This window comes from Vulpes lagopus, chromosome 10, assembly GCF_018345385.1.
Source record: "Vulpes lagopus strain Blue_001 chromosome 10, ASM1834538v1, whole genome shotgun sequence".
Taxonomy (NCBI): Eukaryota; Metazoa; Chordata; class Mammalia; order Carnivora; family Canidae; genus Vulpes; species Vulpes lagopus.
This window is the reverse complement of record NC_054833.1, coordinates 47,938,136-47,948,398: the sequence shown is the minus strand read 5'-3', so window position 1 is coordinate 47,948,398 and position 10,263 is coordinate 47,938,136.

The window sequence follows — 10,263 nt, the reverse complement described above, 5'->3', positions numbered from 1 at the left end:
CATTTTCTGGTTGATAAGGAGTTCTTTGTAGATTCTACATGTAAAGTTCTAGATGTTATTAGTTTTACGCCATATTAATTTCCTCTCCTAATCTGGTATCTGTTAACTTCTTTTTTAAATAGAAATACCTAATTTATATACATAGGCCTGTCTTTAAATTCTATTTATTTCATTGGTCTCATTGTCTGTTACCAATACTTGTAAGTTTTCACTATTATTTATTATAGTACATTTTAAAATGTTAGAATGTTTATCAAGTGCCTCCAAAAAATTCAACTGGAATTTTTATTGTTTTTTTTTATTGAATTTACACATTGCTTTAAGGAGAACTGGTATCATTGTAAGATTAATTTGATCCAGATAAGCATGATATAGCTCTCCATCTATTGAGATCATATTCCATGTTTTATGTCATTAGGGTTTTAAAAATTTCTCCGTGGAGATATGACATATTCTTAGATAAGTTTATTCTTACTTGCTTCATAGCTCCTATTGACATTGTGAATGGCATCTTACTTTTTACTGTATTTTTGAGTTGACTATTAATGTTATTGAAACACCCTAATAATACTGGTGAGTTTATCTTACTTCTAACAACCTTGCTAAACTCTTGTGCTGCTCTGACCAGTTTGTCTATTAATTATGATGGTCTTTCTAGGTAGATGATCATCTCTTTTGTTAACATTAGTGGTTTTCTCCCTCCCCTTCCTACCCTTCCATCTCTTATTCCTTTCCTTATAATATTAGCAAGTACCATGAAAAACAGCAATGGGGACAGTGTTTATTCTTATCTTGTCCTTGTCCTGAATATGATGAAGATAAATTCCTAAAGTTTAAAAGGAAATTATGAAAGATCTAAGATTGAAAAAGTGATGGACAGTCAAACTGTAGGGGTAAGGAAAAACTAATCCCTGGACACATTATAATGAGGTTTAAAAACAATTCATACATAGAGGACAATCTAAAAACCGAGGGAGAAAAAGAGTATATTAACAGCTGAGGAACAAAAAACATATTAATAGTATTCTTCTCAACAGCAAAACCAGATGCAAACTAACAATGAAGAAATATTTTTAAAGTATCAAAGAAAAGAACACTGAACCTATAGCATTTTAAGTCCAGCCACACTATCATTTAAATATTGTAGCATAGCAAAAATATCCTCAGACATACAAGGCCCTCCATTGAAATTGCTCTTTGAGGAAATGCTCAAAAAAAAAAGAAGACAACTGGGAGAATTTCAAGGAGTATGGGAGCAAAAGATGATCGGATACATAGATACAGTTTATGATAGGAATTTTTTTAAGCTGAAAGAAAGAGAACATGCAACCCAAATCACTTAGAACAAAATATCTAGAAAATATCAGCCCGACTGTTCAAGTCCAAGGGACACTATTCACCTTATATTTTGTTTAATTTGCAGAGGCATGTAATGTGAGGACCTAGAGGAGATCAAAGAGAAATTAAAATGTGTTATTGTTTTTGTTTTACAAAAGGGAAAATATAGATACTGACAAATTTAAGAAATCAACAGGGGAAAATATAAACCTAAGTATGGATCAGAAGTAAGGGGCAACTGCCACTTTTGTTCTTACTATAAAAACAGATATAGAATGTCACATTTTTAAACCAGCTGAAGAAAACTGGATCTTTCTATGGAAAACAGGAAGGAGGTATAAAAAAATATGGTGAATGGAAAATAGAAATGGGATAACAGGATAAGTTCTAATAACACAGTAATTGTAATAAATATAAAAAAAACATTAAACTCACCAATTAAAAGATACAGATTCCTGGATTGACTTTAAATTCTAAAAAAAACAAAAACAAAAAACCTAACACTATGTTGTCTCTCAGATAGAATCAAAACAAAAAAGTCACAAGTAGTTTGAAAATAAAAGACTGATGTGATTCTTGATTTTGAAACAAGAAAAGATTGCAGGCCCATTTAATTTGTAAACAGAGATTCAAAAATCCTAAATAAAATTTTGGTTTGCTGAATTCAATGGTATATTAAGAAATAATCCACAATGGTGATACAGTAATAATAACAACACATCATGATAAAGTAGGATTTATCCCAGGAATACAAGAATGATTTATTCTTAAAATTTTTATCTATGTAATTCACAACATTAATAAACTCTAGGAGAAAAATTATGAAATTATCCCACTCAATGTCTAAACACTTGATAAAGTCTAGCATCTCATGTAATTTTAATAAATAATAGTAACTCTTAGAGAATTAAGACTAGAAGGGAACTTTCTTAACTTAGCAAAGTTTGTATACCAAATATCCACAGTGATGTACATAATGAAACAATTGTAGATAAAATCTCTTTAAGAACAAGTTTTTCTGGGGCGCCTGAGTTGCTCAGTCAGTTAAATGGCTGACTTGATTTCGGCTCAGGTCATGATCTCAGGGTCATGAGATTGAGCCCCACATGGAGTCTCCTTCAGGCTCCATGCTGAGCATGGAACCTGCTTAAGATTCTCTCTCTTTCTCCTTCTACCTCTCCTCTCCTGGTGCGCACTCTCTCAAAAAAAAATTTTTTTTCTATCACATATATGTGGTTAATCTGTAAACATTTTTGCACACAACAATTTTTAAAAACATAGTCAACACAAAAAATAAAACATACAGATTACATCATATAATTATACTAAGAACTGTTCTAGGCTTTAGGGATATAGCAATGAACAAAACAAAGAAATTGTCAGCGTGGCATAGCCAGATACTTAGTGTTAGGTAGACAGAAAAATCCATATGACCTTCAAAGGAATGATTTATCACCAATACAGATAGTCAGACTAGAACATAGAAAAATTGATGGCCTACAGCTTGAGCAACCCCTTGACTATGAAGATTGTCTGTGGCCCAGAAAAATCAGATGAATTAATAAAATCATATCTAGAGAAAGATTTCCTGACTTTAGGGGTGGAGTGGAAGTGGAGAGGGGGACCCGGTGATTTTAAAGTGAGGGTCCTATGTGTATATATACATTTCCCTTGGGAGATAGTCTATAGAGCTCATGGGAATTCCATTCCATTAAGAACCACCATTTATTCCAGAGAAGTACTATGATATCAAAATTTTAAATATTGCCTAAGTCTGGCTAGAACAATAATGAGCCCTCAAGTGATATGGGCACTCCATGGGGTATAGTATCCAACTTCATTTCTGCCTCCAGGCAATCCCCCATGCTTCCTTTACACACCAAGTCAGCTAAGGCCATTTCTCATTTCTCCTGCAAACAATTATCATTTTGTTCTTCCATAGAATTTGCCTCTGGGCAAGACAGCAGAGCATAGTGAAGAGATGATTTAATTTAAAGTCAGAAAGCCTGGTGTGGAATCTAACTGCCCTGCTAGCAGAGTGGCCTTGGGTAAGTAGTTTCAACTCTCCGAGCTTTAGTGTCCTCCTTTTCCAAATCAAGGTAACAGTGATAGTAATAATAAGGATAATAATTGGGACGCCTGGGTGGCTCAGCGCTTAAGCATCTGCCTTCGGCTCAGGTCATGCCCCTGGGGTGCTGGAATCGAGTCTCGCAGCAGGGTCCCTGCAGGGAGCCTGCTTCTCCCTCTGCCTCTGTCTCTGCCTCTCTCTGCATCTCTCATGAATAAAAGAATAAAATCTTTTTAAAAAGAAGGATAATAATTGTTGTTAATGCAAAGGTGAAATGCAATAGCCTAGTGTAAAATCCTCTACATCACTAATTTTCATTGTTTCATTCTGATCAAGACACTACATAACTGAATTCCCTTTCATGTCTTTGTTCTCAACATTAATGCACACTAGGGACCCTCAAAGCTTCAACAGTTTGTACTTTTCTAAGATAAGAGCAGTTTCAGCTACCTCTGCCAAAGAAGTGGTGGGATTCAGACTGCATCTTGTCATCCCTGGCTCCCAGCCATCACCTGCAAATACGGCTGACAGGTGCATGGCAGGTTCTTATCTGGGAGTAGCATTAATGGTTGGTATTTCCACCTTTATGATGCCTTAAATAATTAGATGTTATGACTAGGTGCAATTAAAAAGGAAATCACATTCATTCTGATCAAATAGAGACTGCATAGACCTAAGGCAAAGTAGCCTGGATGGGTGCCAGTATTCAGAAGCTAGGGCTTTATTGTATATAGCAGCCTGGGATTCATGACAAATTGGAGGATGCCCAATGCTTTTTATGGCTCTCCTGAATGCCCCCTGATACTAAACAGATGGCCCCTAGTCATACTGACAATGTCTCTTTGACATAAGCAGCTGGCAAGTGTCTGTGCCCCCATTTTGCTGATGAGAAAACCAAGGACCAGATGGCTTTAGTTATTATCTATGGCTCAAGACTGACATAGATAATCCAGGAGGGTAGTCAAGAAAACTTAGTGGTTATTACCTTGGATTTGCTTGTTTCTCTGGAGCCTTAAGAAACATTCTTTGCAAAAGAGAAAGTCTCCAGACTATTCTACCCACATGTGGTCCTTTCGAGGAAAAGGGACTTTTTTTTTTTTCATGCTTTACCATTACTTGGCACCACAAATTGAGTAATAGGTTTAATTTGATAGTTTCACCTCCATGTCAACAGTACCTTCAACCACAGTCTGCACAGTTGATGGCCCCCTTCGATAAATAGCTTCTTTACACTATTACATTTCTACAAATACTTTTTGAGCACCAACTCTATACTGGGAATTATGCTAGACATTAGGGATTCCATATGAGGAAAACACAGCCTCTATGTCTACACGATTATCACTGATGTGAAAAACTCAATTTTTTAAATTAACAGTCCTACAGGAATCTCTAAAGAGTAGTTTCCATCCAAATTATGTAATAATTGTAATTATTACAGAGAAATATCCTTGGGTCCCACCCTCAGAAAACTTGTCTTTGTAAGTCTGGGAGTGGTCCATGACTCTATTGGCTGTTTTTTTATTAAAAAAATTTTTTCAGAAATTCAGGGTGACATTACTTTGGAATTTAGGAAAAACTAACTTAAACGATCAGAAACTAGTCTTTCCTAAGGCTCAGGAACCCCCTACCCTCACTCCCCTGCCCAGACACAGATCCACATGACTGACCTCCCTCCAGGGAGGATTTTAATTGGCTGTACTTTACACATGTGCAAAGGGTCCTGCCTGGGGTGGCTGTTGACTCTGATCGGTGATGTCCTTGACCATCTGTAGCTCAAGGCACTCTAAGAGTATCTCTTATGGGTCACCTTCTCCCCTCACCCTCCTGGGCCAAAACCCAAGCATCTCCCACTTGAGTGTGGTGAGAGAAAGCAGCCTTGTCAACTCCCAGATCTCTTTTTCCATTAAGTGTACTCTTTAATAAAGTCATAGACTTTATTAAAGATGCAGTTTACCAGATTATGGAAGTTCCCTTCTGTTCCAGTATAGTGAGAATGTACATGACGATAGGATGTCATGTTCCTGCATCTACTGAGATAGTCACACTGTTTTTCTTAATCTGTTAATACGAATCACATACATCATTAAAATTTTTTAAAAACTAGTCCCTTTTTTTCTCAAGATCTCTTTTCCTAGCTATCCTCTTTCAAACTCTTATTCATTGGAATGCCCCTAGAAAGCCCTGATTAAGAAGAGAAACAAAAATCTCCAGCTCAAGCGTAGCGTGGAAGATCCTTTGTCTAGGGAAGCACGTAACCATCATTTCCCACACACAGAAAGGAACTTGGCACCATGAATGCTGTGCACCCAGAAATAATTCCTCTCCTTTTGTCCCCACACTAAGGAATCGTGATCAGGGGGCCCTGTGACCTGGCACCCACTTGGTATGCCCATGACTCAGACCACTCAATCTCAGTTTTTCTGTGTATTGTTGAAAGGCTCCCAAGTGACCAGTGACCCCACCAAATAACAGAAATCAGGGATGCTATTGACCCCTGTTTTCCTTAAGCTAAAGGTTCAAAAGAGTAAAGGGAAGGGAGTTTGCCCACTGATGGTTATCAATCATCTTTCCTTCTAAAAGGCAACCAAAAAAATCTCCAGTTCCTCTTCCTGCAACACCAAGCCCTCTGGTGACTCAGGATTTTCACCAGGTGTAGTTCGTGATTTGTGCCCAAACACTATGGAAATCGGAACTACAATAGACCTAAAGTCTGTTTCCTTGTAAATCAAAGGTTTAATTTACTACAAAAAGGAAAAGGCTGCAACATGCCACGACAAGTCTATCTGCATGTGTGCCATGCTCCTGGGCAACTGTGGGTCATGGAGGGAGCTGTGGAGCAGGGAGCTGTAGTTTGGTGGGAGAGCAACTTGAATGAATGCATGAATGCATGAATGAATGAATGAATGAATGAATGAAGATATGGAAAAGTTGAAGAGGAGATAGAAATGTAAATGGAGAAAGAAGAGAAAGAGGAAAAGACAAGAAAGAGAGAAAGACGACTCGAAATTTTAAACATCTTAATGCCCAAGGGTGGGGGGGGAATCTGCCTCCAAAGACAGAGCTGTTAATTCAATCAAGCAGTAACTGTGTGAGGTACGTGTAGCCACAGTAACACCAGAGAGGGACTAGTGAACCAAGTAAGCTAAGTGTGTGCTCAGTGAACCCAGAGACAAAGTCAGACAGACATGGACAGTCAACACCTACACGTCATTGTCTGGTCTGGGCAATCACTTAGCTGCCAAAAGATACAATACCCAACACATAGTAAGAGTCTCTAAATAATGGCCATTACTATTGATATTATTTTTAATATGAAATATTTTAATTGATATGGAAGCTTTTGACTTGAGCCCAACATCTCTGCCAGTACCTGTGAGAGCAAATACAGAAAACAAAAACACAAACAGGGTTAGAAATGTGACAGGTACACAATAAATATAAATTGATTGGTATGAGTATATTTAAAAAAAAAAAACAAATTTCCCCTAGTTAATATGTTCCACAAATAAACACAGTCACACCATGAAAAAAAATAAGTAAAATAAAAGTGAGGGGAGGGGACAGAGATCAAACTACTCAAGGAGCTGCACACATACCTCCCAGTTGCAAAGCCAGTGATAGCCAAGATTTCTGGACATTCACTATATGCCAGGAACTGTTCTAAATACTCTGCACATATTATTTCATTTAATCCTCAGAACAATGCTTTGAAGTATTAGCCTTGCTTTACAGATGAGAAAACAGGCAGAATGAGGTTAAGAAATTTGGCTAAAACACACAGCTCCTAAGAAGAGCCAAGGATCCCACCTGGGCACTTAGATTCCACAGCTCTTTTTATTTTCTTCTATTATTTTTTACTTGAGACATAATTGACATATCAATTTCAGGTGTACAAGGCAATGATTTGTGTAAGTATATACTGCAAAAATGATCACTACATTAAGTCTCATGAACATCTATCATCACATAGAGTTACACATTGTTTTCTTGTGGTGAGAACAGTTCTTATCACTAGGTAACACCACTTCTCTACAAGAGATTAAGTTTCAAACAACCAATCATTCATCGATCTATTCATTCAGCAAATATTTGTTGACTGTCATTCTACTGTTATCCAGGCTGGATTTAGCACTGATGATATAGTAGTAAACAAGGAAAAGAAAGTTCCTGGCCTCATAGAACTTGCATTCTAGTGAGGATTGCTGGAGGGGGTGGGGAGTGGGACAACCAGCACAAATATCCTCACACCAGAACAAGGAAAATAGTGGATCAGAAAGCATCTCCCCAAATACACATATTTCCCCAGAAATATGCACATGCAGAAAAGCATTTTCTTTTAATCCCAGCTAAGGGACACAGATAAAAACCATCAATGAGAGATGCCGGGTGGCTCAGCAGTTGAGCATATACCTTCGACTCAGGGTGTGATCCTAGAGTCCTGGGATCAAGTCCCACATCGGGCTCCCTGCATGGAGCCTGCTTCTCACTCTGCCTATGTCTCTGCGCCTCTCTCTCTCTCTCTCTCTCTCTCTCTCATAAATAAATAAAATCTTTTAAAAAAAATCATTGACATTAAATCCAGATATTCTACACTCAACAAATGTCAACTGAGCACCAACCGATGCCCTCCCAGTGGCAAAGAAAGTAGAGGCTGAGTTCAAGGAGGGCCAAGTTCAGTCAGAGAGTATGGGCAGTGGGGCAAGGGCTCTGGTGGGCTTTCCACTATGCTGTTTGCCTAAAAGAGTTTGATCAGGGGATGGATGCTGAGCCTAGCAGCCAACAGTCTAATAAGACCCAAATATCCTTGCCTTCCCTCTTTCTGCAAAAGCTGCTGGTCCCACTTGCTCAGTTGAAGATGCAGCTCAGACCACTTCTATTTCTGCAACACGGTGACCATTTTGCATTAGGGAGGCAGCCTTCACAGGCAGGTGTGCAGACTAGACTCCAGAGCAAGTTACAGACAGATTGCTGAGCAGTCCTAGAGCCACCTCGGCTTGTGTCTGGATTGCCCAACACATTGACGGCCCTGAGCAAAAACCATGGCAAACAATCTCTTCTGGTACAAGAAGAGCAGATTCCTTTAAAAAGCATCTTGGGTTTCTTTAGTATCCAGAAAACTTGACACAATGCCAGTTGTAGAGTATGTGCTCAGCAAAGCCTCATGGATGGCTTAATCACCGGCCATTTATTCTTTGTCAGAGCATGAAACATCCATGTGGACAACTATGGCTGCCCCTGAAGGGACAGGGGAGCAATTCTCCAGTCCATCAAGGCCATCTGCACTCACTAAGCACCACGAACTTTATACTCAGGCAGCCACCTATGGGGTACAATGGCCCACAAGAGACTCAAACTCATGCCCCTAAAGATGTTGAGTCTTGAGTCTCGAACCAACACATCCAACAACTACAGGCAAGTTATCTTCTTTGGGCACATACATGTTACAATTTTTGTAAGGATTAGATTGGTTAATATGTGCAAAACACTGCAAGTGCCTGAGTGTCTCTCATGAATAGAGAACACCTGGCAAATAGGGAGCATCTAAAAGGAATAGCTATGGGCAGCCTTGGGTGGCTCAGTGGTTTAGTGCTGCCTTCAGCCCAGGGTGTAATCCTGGAGATCTGGGATCGAGTCCCATGTCGGGCTCCCTGCATGGAGCCTGCTTCTCCCTCTCTCTGTGTCTCTCATGAATAAATAAATACAATATTTAAAAAAATAAATAAAAGGGATAACTATGACTATTTCAGTGCTGCAGTTGGGCTGTGCCTGGACCCCAATGGGAGTCCAGTGGTCCTGCCTGAACTGAAGAGGGGCATGAGGACAGGTAACAGGGTGACAGTGGTGACAGTGGCTTACATGATACAGCCAGCTGGAGTCATAAACATACATACCAGTGAGTACAAAGATCACTGCAGGCTGATCCTACATAGATCTGCCCGAGGCCCCCTCCAAGCTCATTGTGGTCAGGGAGCTCCCTATTATTTCTCTGGGTTGAGGAAATAGGTTATTAAATCAGTTTATAAATGACGGTGGGTAATCTAGATAGCCCTCTGCTCTCACCTGTCAGAGAATGTGATGCCAGCTTGGACTGATTAGATCAGCCGGAGCAAATGGCTGACATCAAACATTTGAACACCTGCCCCTGTCCAGCCCTCCAAATACCCTCAGGTGGCATTGGCAGTTGACCGTGGCTCGCAGTCCCCGTGAGAAGTGCATGCTGAAACCAGGCAGTAGCTGAGTGCAGGTCCCTGGGATGCTGGCCACCTGGAGAACTGTTTATTTGGAGATCTACTTTCATTCTAAATTTCAGATGCACCATCTGACGCTCAAAAGAATTCCCTCATTAGCCACTCCCATCTTTGGGGGCCACTGGGCAGAGCTTGCAGAAAGAAACTGTGGAGGATAGCTCCTAAATTACTTACATAAGCACAGAGTGTCTACGGTACAGCTTGGGAAGGAAATGCTCTAGGAGGGAGGAGTGAGTGACCAAGTGACCTACCTGTCCCACAGCCTCCCAGAGGCTCTGCTACCCCTCAGAAAGCTCCCTCTGGGCTTAAATCCAACACATCCCATTAGTAACACTCAATGCAGTCAAGACAGGCTGATACTGTCCAGAGGACTCCACAGCAAAAAGCAGTTAAGAATTTGTTCTCTGGAATTAGATAGGTTCTCGTTCAAATTCTGGTTCTACCACTTGAGACTGTAATCTTAAGCAGGTCATTTGACACTCTATGCCTCAATTTCCTTGTCTGTAAAATACAGATAATAATTCCCTACCAGGCTACCGTGAGTATCAAATCAGAGTGCGTGAAAAGGAGCACCATGTGGCTGGCAATAGTAGAATTAACCCAGTG